A 13,993-nucleotide genomic window follows, 5' to 3' on the forward strand; every position below is an offset into this window, starting at 1 on the left:
ATGGAAATGTTCAGATAAAATATTCATGAATTCTCTACTAAAAGAAAAGCCTCTTATGGGTTTTGTTTGACAGAAGATGACCTTTGCTTCAATAAGTTCCAATCTTTGCTGTAACTTAGTGTTTAGATGCCCTGCTTAGATAAATAAAACATAGCATTTTGTTCTTTGTGTTTTCTAGTATATGTGATAATTAATAGAAGGGGAGACTTTGAAGTTTTAAAATGAAGTAAATGGGTTAAAAAAAAAAGGCATTAAGAAATCTTTGAAGATCAATTTCCCAGCAGGAAATTTGTCAAAGCAATTAGGATCCACCCTGACTTGGGCAAACACAGTAGTGCTCAATTGATGTGCTCTTTCAAATAACTAAAGCATTTTTAACTTTAGTGATCTGTGCCAGTCATACAGTCAACCACCTGATGGTTCATACAAAGATGGATCAACAACTGAGGTGTGTACAAAAAAAACTTTATGAGGATGAAATCAGTCAAATATACTATAGTTTTTGTTATCATGAAAATAAAACAAACAGGGAAACATGAATTGGATCATTTTCAACCAGAAGTCCTATAGATTCCATCTAGTTTCAATTTTAGTATCTGTGCTTCTAGCTTTAGTTTTTGTATTCCTTGAAGAGATAGACAGTATTGTTTTCTACTGATATATGTATGCAGAAAGTAATAGCAGTTAAGGTAAACAAAAGTCACCTACTCATGTCCTGAAGATTTAAAAGTTTGCTAGCTTTGCGCAGTGGCAGTATCGTAGCCAATGAGGTTTATCCGAGGCGCGATTATTGCTAATTAAAAGTTTGCTAAACAACCATCTGTTCAACCACACCCTTTTAGGAAATAAGGTATCATCTGATTCAAAGGGAAGCACCACATTAATTTTTGTGGTCATAGGACAACATTGATGCATTTATTATTTTTTTAAGATCTATTTATTTGTTTTAGAGAGAAAGAGAGAGCGAGCATGTGAGCAGGGCAGAGGGGCTGAGGGAGAGGGAGAGAAGCAGACTCCCCACTGAGCGGGGAGCTGGACAGGGAACCTGAGATCATGACCTGAGGGAAACTAAGAGTCAGTCACTTAACTGAATGAGCAACCCAGGAGTCCCACCAGTGTTTCATTTAATCAGTAATTTACTTAATGGTCAGACCCAGAGGTAGGAGTTTATTCTATGGTATTGAAAGATTAATTAGGACCTCAATATGTAGATGTAGGGAATAAAGTGTGGATTCATTAATATTTTTATGATGATCTCTCTGTATAAATGATGTGAAATTTTTATTTTAATAGAGACATTGACATGAAATGTCTCTGGACAAGAGGTAATTGTGCCTCTGTTGTGGGATTTATTTATCTTACACCAAAAAACTGACATGTACTGGACACATCCAGAAACACTGGAAGAAGGATATTACCCATATTTGGTTAATATGTACTTGTAGAATTAAAACAAGTAAAATGCCAAATTCATATTATTGAAATTGTTCACTGAAAACACATGCCCTAAAAATAAGATTCTAGCATACTGTCATGATTTCTAACCTGGTGTTTTCAATTCATCAAGTACCAATGGAGAACATGAAATTTATGTATGTTCATTGATATACAATCAATATGATCCTGGAAAATCCCAAGAAGGTATATTAGTTTGAATAAATGTTTCAATTTCCTGGACTTATCATCTAGATCACCTGTTCCCAAACATATTTCTATGCAAAATTAGTCCTTGACATGCTTTTCAAAAAAGCTTTCCCTTGATCAATTGAATTAAGGAAAGGTGCATACAACATGACCTTCACTACTTACAAAGCAGAATAACACATTAAAAGCTCTGATAATATCTTTAATAAGGAAACTTTTTGTCTTTTTAAAAAATCCAATGTTCCAAAAAATGTACTTAATTACAAAATCTTTTACTAAAATCTTAAACATGAAATTTTCAGAAAAAGTATTCCCAAGGTAGCATTTACCAAAGACATTCAAATTTAGTAAGTATCCTTTGGAAGATGTTTGCCAAAACTTTTTCATACATAAAGAAACAAGTTGTTTCCCTCATGGCTTTTTAGCATGTGGGATACGTTAGGTTTTCCTAGATTTGTGATATTGACTATTACAAAATCTTTTATAGGATTTATTAAGAAATTGCTCTTTTCTTTTGTCTACAACAATAATAATAGACAATTTTAAATTCTTGCAATGTGTCAGGAATTATTTTAAGTGTTTCAAATGAAATAACATATGTAATCCTCACAACAACCCTCAGTAATTGATATTATTATTTCCAATTTTTAGAAGAAAAAATGAAGAAACAGAGAGGTTAAGTAAATTGATCAGTCACATGACAAGTGAGTAGCAGAACTGAGATTCAAAGCCAAGCAGCCTGGCTCCAAAGCCCATGTGTTTAATCACAGCACTGTGTTAGCCTGTCCTAAGACTCTCCTGATTCTACCTCTATCCTTATTCATTTGTAGCTGTAGCTTTTTCAGTGAAGAGGATATCTCAGTGAAGAAGAAACCCAGTTTTGCTTCAGAAACTTAAGACACTTTACAATCTTTCCAATACATGCCAGCAATAGGGCAGTAATCAATACAAATTCTTGAGCCAAAGTCAACAGAATAAATTTTTCAAAGGTTAGGCTAACTTTGTTTCCAAAAGTAGTATTGTAGCATTCTGATATTTTATGAACATGGTGCCAGTAAAAAATTTTCATTTTAGATAACATTAAATGAGAGAAATATCACATTATCTCCTTTTTTTTTGGATATTTACAATAACTTTATTTAATCTAGCATATTCCAAATTTATTTGATGATAAATAAAATACCTTCTTCATGGCACATCTGTTAACGTCTTGAAGAACAATGTTACACCCCCCCCCCAAATTTGGTAAACTGAGTTATGACCAGTAATATGCTAGTGTTTAAAAACTGGCTCTTCTGGGCAAGAAGAAAAGGAAGGAAGGAAGGAACTGATTGACAGTGTTTGAATGTTGAATAGTGAAAAGATGGGCACAGCAGGTTCTGGCAAGCAGATGAGAACTGGTTCCAGCACACCATATATTTCTCAGTCTTCTCAAAATCTAACATTACCTCTTACATCATCATAAAAATTGACATCTCTTGATGTGGAGGCAATTACACATAGGAAGCCAAGAGGGATTTTTAAGGATTATAATTAAGGGTCTTATCTGAATGATTTTGTGTGGACTCTTGACAAAGGCACGTGAAAAGTTACATTTGGACAAAGTCTCTACCAATATGTTTGTGAAACCATAGGCTTTCTTCCAAAATTCCAACATAGATGCATATCAAGATTGCATATATCCTAATAATTCTAGATATACCTATTTAAATATACTCCCATCACAAAAAGGTGTTATAAAAAAGTCTATAATAAGAGACATAGTATGTACCTAAGCAGGAAAACTCTAAAGGGACTAACCATAAAAAAAAGAGGTAAGAAATTTAGACCCAGGTTTATTTTGATGATCCACTGTCTATAGATCTTTGCCCTCTGAACTGTGTGCCCTGTGGAGTTCCCTCTAATTCCTTACAAATTTCCCTTTATCTAAACTTCCCTTGGGCGCCTGGGTGGCTCAGTTGGTTAAGCGACTGCCTTCGGCTCAGGTCATGATCCTGGAGTCCCAGGATCGAGTCCCGCATTGGGCTCCCTGCTCAGCAGGGGGTCTGCTTCTCTCTCTGACCCTCCTCCCTCTCTTGTGCTCTCTCTCTCTCATTCTCTCTCTCAAATAAATAAATAAAATCTTTAAAAAAAAAGTAAACTTCCCTTATACATTACCATAAGATGGTACGTTGATATGTATAAGCATTTCAGTCAGTCTCATGAAAATTTTAAGCCAAAAATACCATCCACAATTATACTACTATCTTTGAGGCCATTGCCCATTGCTTTGAAACTGTCAGAAAGGAAAATATTTTTCTCTACCTCTTTTGCTTATTGTTTGGGGGACTACACATCAAACTGACAAAAGGCAGATTACCAAGAGAAAAGACAGATTTTAGTCATGCACATACATAGAAGTTCACAAAAACATGTCTCAAGGAGGTTAGAATTTGAGGCTTATCACACATCCTGAAGGGAAAAGGAGGGAGATAAGGGTACTTATGGGAAAACAAATAATTTTTAGAAAAGATAAATGGGCTCTTAGAATACATGAGAGATAGTATAGTTTTGTGACAATGTCTTTAGGTGATTTCTTATTTTGGTGCTAACTTTTTTTCTCTAGTGATTCTGGTGGTCTTCTAAATGTGACACCTGAAACCATAAAACTCCTAGAAGAAACATAGGCAATAATATTTTTGACATCAACCATAGCAACATTTTCTAGATATGTCTCCATAGGCAAAGGAAACAAAACCATAATTGAGCTATTGGGACTACACCAAAATAAAAGCTTTTGTACAGCAAAGGAAACTATCAACAAAATAAAAAGGCAACCTATGGAATGGGAGAAGATATTTACAAATGATATATCCTATAAGGAACTAATTTCCAAACATATAAAGAACTAATACAACTCAACACCAAAAAAAAAAAAAAAAAAAAAAGCAAAAACCAAAAAACAGTCCTGTTAAAAAATGGGCAAAAGACCTTAATAGACATTTTTCCAGAGAAGACATACAGATGGGCAACAGACAGATGAAAAGATGCTCAATTATCACTAATCATCAGAGAAATGCAAATCAAAACCACAATGAGATATCACCTCACACCTGTCAGAATGGCTAAAATAAAAAACATAAGAAATAACAAGTGTTGGTGAGGATGTGGAGAAAAAGGAGCCCTTGTGCACAGTTGGTGGACTGCCTGAAAGCGCAGATATTCTGTTTTTTCCTATATGTACATACTTGTGATAAAGTTTAATTTCTAAATTAGGCACAGTAAGAGATTAACAGTAATAATAAAATAGAAGAGTTATAACAATATACTGTAATGAAAGGTATGTGAATGTGTGCTCTCTCTCAAAATATTTTATTGTACTATATTTACCCTTCTTGTGATGATATGAGATGATAAAATGGCTATGTGATAAGGAGAATGACTAGGCTTGTGACACACAGCCTTAGGCTACTGCTGACCTTCTAACAGCACGTCAGGAGGACCGTCTGTTTCTGGACCATAGCTGACCACAGGTGACTGAAGCCACAGAAAGTGAAACCATGGATGAGGGAGGACTAGTGTATGAAGTGTTGAGGGTAGTACAGCAACCTAACATGTGGGGAGATCGTGACTGAGGTAAGGAAAGTGATCTGAGCAAATTATACTCAGGTTTTTCTGAAACACAGCTTCAGGCAAGGAAACATCATTGTGGGTGTCTGGGGAAAACTGTCCAGCAAACAGGGGTCATTTCTTAGTGGATTTATGATATGGGCCAATTTTTGCCTGATAGGCTACTTCTCTTTGAGCAAAGATTTAGTTTCCCTAAGAAGCAGGCAAAATTATGCAACTAAAGGCTACAAATATGAAGAGAAATATACACAAATGAAAAAAAAAACCTGCCCATCAATTGAAATTGATCTCTAAGTCAAAGCAGAAGACCACAATGAGAATTAGAGTGACATAACTCTAAAATTATTAAAGACAATAGTACACACATTCAGGATGACCCTCAAAATACTTTAAAATATTGTGGCATAGGCATCAACCAGATAGAAGACTGTTGGCGGCAAACCATTGATATGGCCACCATAACGTGTGCCTGCTGAATGTCAACATTTCAACATCAGGCTTTCCTCTTTTGTTATCCATCATTTTGCCCACACTTACCTAATATAATTTTAATATTCAGAAATTACATGTTGCTGAATTTCAATACTTAGTTTTTGAAATTAATATTACATTTTATGTATGTTTCATATATACTGTACCATTAATTGTAAGTTAATGCTAACAAAAATACTAGTTGGTTACATAAACTCACCTTGCAAATGTATAAACCAAAAGAAACTGATTTTTATTGACATACTTCTTTCCCTATAAATAGAATTTAGAAAAAAAAACAAGATTATTTAGCTTATCACATTACATTTCAAATGAAGTATAAAAATGTGGCAAAGATTTGTATTATTCATTATTAATAATAATCAACTATTTTGTTTACAAAATCTTTGAAATACTATTAACTTCTGTAATATATATGGAGCAATGCCATTTGGCTTGTTAAGGAAGTAATCACAAAAATCGAGGAGAAAAAGTATAATATGCATTGAATGCCTTTGAAGGTACTGTGAGAAAGAACATGATGTAGAAATTACGAGCTAGCAGCCAGTACGAGAAAACACAGGCTTTTCCTCCTCATGCAGCCAGTGATTTTTAAACAACAATTACTAACTAGAGAAAATGAGAGGAAAACACAGAGCTCAGCCAGGTGTTATTTTACGTCAGTGATTTACTCTGCTATTTGATCAATGATGGGAACAAAATCACCCATATCCTCAGGAAGTCATGAATGTTTCAAAGCAGCTGTGGGAGCACCTTGCTACTTGTCCTAACAAAGACTACCTCCATCAAGGAAGAATCAAGATTTATTCCTCTTGGCTTCAACCAGAAACAATGCCAATGAATCTGCTGTTGCATCACATTATTTCTTTAATGAGAGAACAAAAGCAGTTTTAACGTTCCATTTCTGGTGACTTGGCAGGAATACACTTGCATCCTACTGACTCAGTTGTGACAGGATCATTCAACATTCCCTCAAGTGGCCGGCAGTATGAGTACTTTCTCCCTTTGCATAGCTTCTGGAAATACACACACACACACACACACACACACACACACACAACACACACACCCCAAACGTGTGAATATAGCGCTCACTTTCAAAAAGTAAGACAGAAAAGAAATCCCAAACACAGCTTTTTAAATATTTTACATCTAGACTTTATAGAAAACATAGAATTTTAGGGTTTTAGCCTACAATATGTATGGAATCTAGCAGAATTTTACTGATCAAGATGTGTTAAACTGTGGCTAGGGAAAGTGAGAGCACAGTTTGGGGTGGAGCAGGTACAGGGATGAGGAAGATGCCTTTAGAATTAGTGAAAAAGCAGTTGATCTTGGGAGCACTCTCAATCAATAATCAAATAACTCAGAATATTTTGGTTTTGCTTTCATTGCTCAATCTGAATACTTTTTTTTTCAAATAAGACAGTTAAATAATGGAAAATATTGAAAATTCAAAAAACTAATCCAAGATGCATTTTTACAATTGGATGTTATACAATTGGATATTATACAATTAAATTATAGCATATCCGTTTTAATCCACACCATATGTTCAAACTCCTAGCACTTTGCATCTTTACTTATATTCTGGTATTATTACATGGTATTATTATATGTTATATATATTTTTTTACATTAATGTACTCTCATAAAATAATTGTCATATGCATGGAGTATATGAATCAATTGAACAGTGCTCCTTTGATACCATCAGGGATTTATAGAACAAAAACACAGAAGGCAGGAACAACTGTCTGATAAGCCTTGAAAAAAGATTTAAACAAGTTTTGAATGAAAGATATTCACATAAAAGGTATCTGATGTGTTTGTATGGCACTGTACTAGGTCCTATGGGAGGCTCAGATCCTGAAAACCTGAAATCACTGAGGTACACTCCACAAGTACCAGGCTTAGTCTGGAGTCTGCTCCTTACATTTTACGTAACTGTGAGTTGCTTCCTGTTTGAGCCTATGTCCTCACTTTTAAAATTTATTTATTTGAGAGAGAGAGAGAGGAAGAGAGACCACAAGCAGGGGAAGGGGCAGAGGGAGAGGAAGAAGCAGACTCCCCACTGAGCAGGGAGCCCGACGTGGGGCTCGATCCCAGGACCCCTGGATCATGACCCGAGCCGAAGGCAGACGCTTAACCGACTGAGCCACCCAGGCGCCCCTGTCCCCACTTTTTTATTTATTTATTTTTATTTTTTTATTTTTTTGTCCTCACTTTTAAAATAAGAATAATTGCACCTACAAAGTTACAACGTGTATTAGGAGATATATGTGAAAGAGCATGAGAAATTGAAAAGTGAAAAAAAAAAAAAAAAGAAATTGAAAAGTGAAGTATAATATATTATATATTCTATAAAGAGGAATATCAAGAACTTATGATAAAGGCAGTCAATGAGGAATAAATAGTAAATCTTTTAGGAGTTCAGACATTAAAATCAATTCCATCTGAAGTCATTAAAGAAGTCTTAAGCTAGTCCATGGTTCTATCTTAAGGGGAAAAAGGTAAGTGCTGCAATTTTATCTTATATTACGAACAATTCCTTAAATGTGAATCTTTCTTCTCAAATTCCCAAGGTTATCCATGAGTTGTTTCACAGCCCCAAAATGGGACTGAAATTTTCTTGTCTGTTTATGTACCTTATGTGTCCAACAGCACAGAAAATGATTTTTTTCTCTTCTTGAGACATCCACAAGCAAATCTATAACATTTTTAAAACTAATTTTCATAAAACTTTGTGGTTTAAAATACTTTGGAAGCCAATGTTCTTTCATCTAGCTTCCTCTGCAATTTTGTATCATCATATAAATTCAAGGATGACAAAAATACAGGGAAAGACTAAAATTTGATGACTCCTCCATAAGCTACATGTATTACTTTATGGTCATAGCTTATAAATCTATTCATATTTGGGTTTAACTTTTTGAAATTTATTAACATTTGAATTATATGTCTTTTAAAGATTTTATTTATTTGAGAGAGAGTGAGAGAGAGCACGAGTGGGGGACGGGCAGAAGGAGAGAGAGAAGCAGACTCCTTACTGAGCAGGGATCCCAAAGCAGCTTGATCCCCGGATCCTGGATCCTAGGATCATGACCTGAGCCAAAGGCAGCCACTTAACTGACTGAGCCATGCAGGTGCCCCAACTTTTGAATTATATTTTTGAAAACAATTTCAGAATATCGCATTAGTTATCACTAAGATTAATTAGGCTTTTTGAAATAAAATTATATTCCTTTTCAAGTAGTTTCAAAAGTTATGGGTAATATAATTTGTTAATGTAATTTAGAAATCAATAACTATTGGTCAATTGTTAGATTTGTTTCTGTTTTTCTCTTATTATATCTAGTTTTCCTAGGCTAGCATGAGAAGCCACTATTGATAGCTAGATGTGATTCCATTTAAAAATGTATATATGCATATGTATATATATTATGCATATATATGCATATATATTCATTATATTTTTAATAGCCCAAGGTTCAGTTTTATTCAGAGCAAAGGGAAAAAAAAAAGCTTTTGATCTAGAAGAAACTCAGCCATAGGTTTGGAATCTGTACTCAAACTATGCATGCACTGGCAACAGTATTCTGCTGATATAATTGATTTGCCGCTGCATGTATCTACTGTTTGTCTAATGTTAACAGTTTTAAACAGAACAGTTCAACTAGTATTTAGAAGAGTCCTTCCAGGGTTAGTGTTAGCCACAACCTTCTACTTCTCTTCGTACTGGTGGTTCTCTTTGCCTACCTGGGCTTCCTCTTCTTCAGTACAGTTGTTTTTGATATCAAAGGTCTTGCAGATCTCCTCATTTATTTTCCTCTCAATCATATTGGCAACAGTCTTATATGTCACATCAAGAAAACCTTTGATGTCTAAGTATTTTGCAGCCAGAATAAGTTCAAAAAGCCCCCTTGGTTAACTTCCAAAAATCTTAGTCCCAAACAGGGATATCAACTATTTGCTTTTCTTTGTTCTCATCATCAGGCTCAGAATGAAGGTCATCTTTGTGGTAGGTGCACCACCTAATGACCTTTTTTTTTTTTTTAATATTGCTGAACTAATATTTGGTAGGGAAACTAGGTCATCATTTACTTCATCGTCCATTCGCAGATCTTCCAACATGGTCTTGGTAGTTAAACAGTTTGGTTATACAGTAGTCACACAATTTAGTTATACAAGGTGGAGATATCTGCTATTTAGAATTATTTTTTGAATCATAGGATTCATGCTGATTTATAGCTTGTTTTTGTCACTTTAAACATTAAACTTATTTTCCCGTGCCTTCAGATCTACATCATTTTTAAAACAACTTCATTAAAATCTATTGTATGGAGTTCTTTCAAGTGTCCAAATTTTTTGTTTTTAAATGTAGCAATAAAATTTGTAGAACTTTATCCATTCATTATATTAATTTAAAGATTTATGTTTTACAAGTTTTATTACTTAGGTGCTTCCTTTCTACAATATTAGTTAAAATTATTTTAGTTGTTTATGAATAAATGACTTTCCTGGTCACTTTTTTTTTTTTTTGATGGTATTTAAGTGGGCTCATTGTTTTTCCTATACCTGGAACATGATACAAACTTTTTAAAAGATTTTATTTATTTATTTATTTATTGGGGGGTGGAGCAGAAGAGAGAGAATCTCCAGCAGACTCCGTGCTGATTGTGGAGCCTGATGTGGGGTTCAGTCTCAGGGCTCTAAGATCCTGACCTCAGCCAAAATCAAGAGCCAGCCACTCAACCGACTGAGTCACCCAGGCGCCCCCTGATACAAAGTTTTTGATGAATCACCTGGGGCCCAGAAGTTACAAACCATTTCCAAATATAACTATAATATTGTATTTTAAATCTACTTAAATAATTTTCATATATAATGTATATAATTGTACAGTTCAAATAATAGTACTTTTACCTAGAAAAATTATTAGAAACCAGGATTCCTGACTTTTATATAATGAAATGTTATGAATAAGGAAATTGTTTGAAGTTAAGCTGAGAAGGAACACATTCCTGATTTTTCTATAGAGCCAAGCCAACTTTCTGAGATTCTGATGAATAGCATATGCTAAATTCCTAGAAAATACTGGTACAACATATATCTTTTTAGTGAAAATTGACAGGTAATAATAAGTTCAGCAGAATCTCAGACTGGTCTAATTTGGGGATTTTTTTTTTTTCTTTATAGTTCAAAGAAACTGCGTTTTATAGCACTTGTCATATAAACAATTTCTCAAACATCCCTGGAATGATATAATAGTCAGTAGAGGGTATGATATAAATTACTATAAATAGCAGCCTAAAGACAAGCTTAACAGTGAGCACATTAAATCAGCCAGTCATAAGACTAATAAAATAGAAATTAAAAAGGCACAGATAATGCTGAAAAGAACTTTAAAGATAATGCTTCAGGTCTTACTCTATATAATTAAGTGCTGACAGTGCTGTACCACTTTGAATTATTATAATCAAGTGATTTTTCACTGTGGCCTCCACAGGTAGTGAGAGTTTTCAGTGCAAATATTTCCACAATTTTTCACTAGTCTTGTCAAGCTACCTACCAGCATCACATCAGCATGGTAGGAAGAAGTAGAGTGAGCAAGCTTTGTGTTACATGATAGTATTTCTTTGGGAAAGACTTTTGAAATTCAAAGACTTTGAAATTCAAAGCTAAGGACATTTTAAAATATAGAACAATCTTAATTTTGAGGAAAAACTGGAAAAAATTAGTCCTATGTCACCAATAACTTAAGGAAAGAGGAACATCTCTCCCCTTTTTAATAAGAAAGGCCGAGAAGCGAGAAACCTGACAAATTGTAGGTTAAGTAAGGAAAATTTTTAGGACAGAATATACAAAATATTTTTTTCAAAATGTTTTTAAAATAAACAGATTGAACACTTTTTTTAAATTAGTCAGTATATCAAATGAATAAAGTAATTAAATAGATAGATGTCTTTTTATCACTGTTTTAGAAACTTTTTTTCTTAGAAACTTGTTTTTTAAAACCCACCCACTTTCCCTGCAGAACCATAAGTGTATCCCAAATTAAGGTTTTTTGAAGTGAATCAGTTGAATCGTTGTTAAGTTTCCTATTGTTACTGTAGCATATTACACAAATTTACAATCTCAAGAACAGATAGTTATTATCTTACTGTTCTGGGTGTCAGAAGTCCAAAATGAGTCTTACAGGGATAAAACAAAGGTATCAGGAGGGCTGGTTCCTTCTGGAAGCTCCAGCGAGAATTTATTATTTCCCTCTCCTGGTTGCTATGGGTTGCCTGCGTTCTTTGGCTCACAGCTTTCTCTTCTGCAGACAAGTCACCTCCTGCCTCCTTCTTATGACACTTGTGATTACATGGGGCACACCTGGATAATTCAGGATCATCTTTCCATCTCAAAGTCCTTAGCTTAATCAGAACTGCAAAGTCTCTTTTACCAGAGAGGAACATTCACAGGTTCTGGGGATTCGATGTGAACATATTTGTGAGCCATTATTCATCCTATGACAGCTGTCATATGACTTAGCATTCTGCAGTGTTATTCCCAGGTATAGGAAAAAGACAGAAATTAGAAAGAAAATAAAGCATCAATTCTGCCATAAGTATGACATGCATATTTCAAGCTCATAACCACATTCCAACCACATTCCAACCACATGGGGAAAGAAGGTAACAATATATATTACCATTAAACTCTGATTGCAGGGGAAACATCAAAAGAAAACACATGAGGCAGATACTGTTAGGCTATATTATGTTGTATAAAGCACAATATATTTAATAAACATTTCCAAAACAAGATATAGATTCAAAAATAGTTTGAAGTATGCTCTCAGGTTTCAAAAATGTCAATTAATATGATAAATATCACATTTACAGAACTTCACAAGTAAAATTACAGTATTGATTATAGCATATCCCTTTCTTGAGCATCGGCAGAATGAAGCACTCTTACCTGTTCTTGCTTTGCAACTATACCCATTGGTTCATTAGCAAAGAAAAAGGGAAAATCATGGTCTTAAAAGTCTGTTCCGATTTGCACTTTCCGGTGTATATTATTTATTTATTATTTTATTTTCATCCCATTATGTCATTGATTATATTTCCCCTAACACGCACATGCACACACACACACCTCTCTAAAAAGAAGCACAGGGAAGAAAAGAAAGGAAAATAATAAAGAAAAGAGAGACACACTGAAAAGCACTAAAAAAGGAAATGAAGAAAGAAGAGAGGAAGGAAGGAAAAGGGATAGGAAGAAGAGAGAAAAGAAAGGAGAGAAGAAAGAGTATGATAGATGAGCAAAAGTGAAGAGTTAATTCTATTAATGCTAAAGGTAAGAACCAGGACCAAGGTTGAAGTTACAGGAGGAAAACAATGATTCCATGTAAGAATTTTTTAACAACTAGAGATTTTCAAAAAGAAACAGGTAGCCTTATGAAGTGGTGTACTTTTTACAGCAACGGTTGAAGCAAGAAGTGGATAATCAGCAAACAAGGATATGCTGAGGGATTTTCTGCATTGTTGAAAAAAATGTATGAAAAGACTTACAAGGGAGACAAACCATAAGAGACTCTTAATCTGAGGAAACAAACTGAGGGCTGCTGGAGTGGAGGGGGTGGGAGGGGTGGGGTGGCTGGGTGATGGACATTGGGGAGGGTATTGCTATGGTGAGTGCTGTGAATTGTGTAAGACTGATGAATCACAGACCTGTACCCCTAAAACAAATAATACATTATATGTTAATAAAAAAATCAAAAAAAGAAAAATCTATTATAGTTCTATACAGTAACAATAAATAATCTGAAAACAAAACTAAAATATTAAAAAAATGACTTACAAGGTCTATCCTAGTACTAAGATTCTACTATTTAACATTCACTGTTAAGATTTTCATTGTCACAAACACATGTGCGTAGGAGTATGCGCTTGCTCTCCCTATATCTCTCTTTTTCACCTAACCACACACACAATTAAATCGTAGTTAGGTGCAAAATAACTAATAGAATAATATACTATTATTTCAGGTATTTCCATATAAGCATTAGAAAATAACACTCATCCTAATGTGGATAAAATCTCCTTTGTTCACTAACTCCACTATGTACGTATTTTGCCATGTAATTCTTGGTAAACTATTTGAGATTCAGAAAATGTAGTAATCAGAAAGGTTTGTATTAAAACCATTTTCAAAAATGTGGTAATCTATTCAATAATCATTTATTTTGAAGGTCAAA

At 34.2% G+C, this 13,993-nt stretch overlaps 1 protein-coding gene and 1 pseudogene across 15 annotated transcripts in view; both read left to right on the forward strand.

The window, feature by feature from the left end:
* Nucleotides 1-13,993, forward strand: part of EPHA6 (EPH receptor A6) — an 811,402-nt gene that overhangs the window by 494,146 nt on the left and 303,263 nt on the right. The window lies entirely within an intron of this gene.
* On the forward strand, nucleotides 737-903 carry LOC116634227 (annotated as a pseudogene).

The sequence above is a fragment of the Phoca vitulina genome, unplaced genomic scaffold (assembly GCF_004348235.1).
Source record: "Phoca vitulina isolate PV1807 unplaced genomic scaffold, GSC_HSeal_1.0 scaffold8, whole genome shotgun sequence".
Taxonomy (NCBI): Eukaryota; Metazoa; Chordata; class Mammalia; order Carnivora; family Phocidae; genus Phoca; species Phoca vitulina.